The following is a 952-nucleotide window of genomic DNA, read 5'->3' as shown; positions in this document are numbered from 1 at the left end:
TTGTTATGGGTTACTGTTCGCCGCATTAAATATAAATACTTTATTTGTCGGCTTATAGCGCACCCGGTAGCGTGCCATAAATTTCACCATCTAATATTTTTCTAGAGCGTACGGCAACACCAAACCTGCATGGAAGGCCTGCCATTTTGCGATAGCTGTGTTCCTTGCGGACATTGTCGTTGATTGTCACTGGTTCCTGCAGGTCTGTTCGTCTACTTTTTTCGGGTAATAAACGCTTTCCCGCAGAGGCTGGTGATAGTTTGTGACAGCTGTCTGTAACTGCCCGTCTTCACAGAATTGAGTTTATATCTTGACACAAATGTTAGAATATAGAGAGCAATATATATCAGGGCTTGTATTTTGGCATCTACTGCGGTGACTTTTCCTTTGTACTAAAGCGTTCTGGCGGCAACATTATCAATATTCTGATATAGAGCCAGTGGCAATCGGTAACTTTTTCGGCATGGTGTGCGAATAAATTGAGTCTTGCGTGCCAACCGCAAAGAAAAATTTTGACAAGTTGGGAAAAACCACACAAACGCTCGTGCAGAAGCTCTATTTTTGGGTGTTGCCGAAATCGTTAATTTGACATCTATTTTATAACTTGCAAGTAACGTACGTTCTTCTGTTTTATCAGATTCCATTTTGATTTTCATTCTTTACTACCGCCCACAATATTCTGCCTTATCCTGAGTTTCGCCCGAAAATTGTTCATCCGACCATAGTAAATACATGGAAACCAAAAGTTGAAAAGTGAACCGGTTCGGAAAAAAATTAAACTCATGATAAGGATGATTACACCTAGAAGCTGTCAAATTTTACCAAGCACATGAGCTAGATAAAATTCTGACGTTCGTATCCACCATGAAACTGTCAAATTTGTAAACTAGCAATTTTCAGAGATTTTTTTTTTGCGGTTAAGAGGAGTCACGGCAACCCCGGAATTTTTTTT

Source organism: Rhagoletis pomonella, unplaced genomic scaffold (genome assembly GCF_013731165.1).
Source record: "Rhagoletis pomonella isolate Grant_MI unplaced genomic scaffold, Rhpom_1.0 Rhpom_scaffold_00002, whole genome shotgun sequence".
Taxonomy (NCBI): Eukaryota; Metazoa; Arthropoda; class Insecta; order Diptera; family Tephritidae; genus Rhagoletis; species Rhagoletis pomonella.
The sequence above is the reverse complement of the archived record's forward strand: the minus strand, read 5'-3'. Positions refer to the sequence as shown.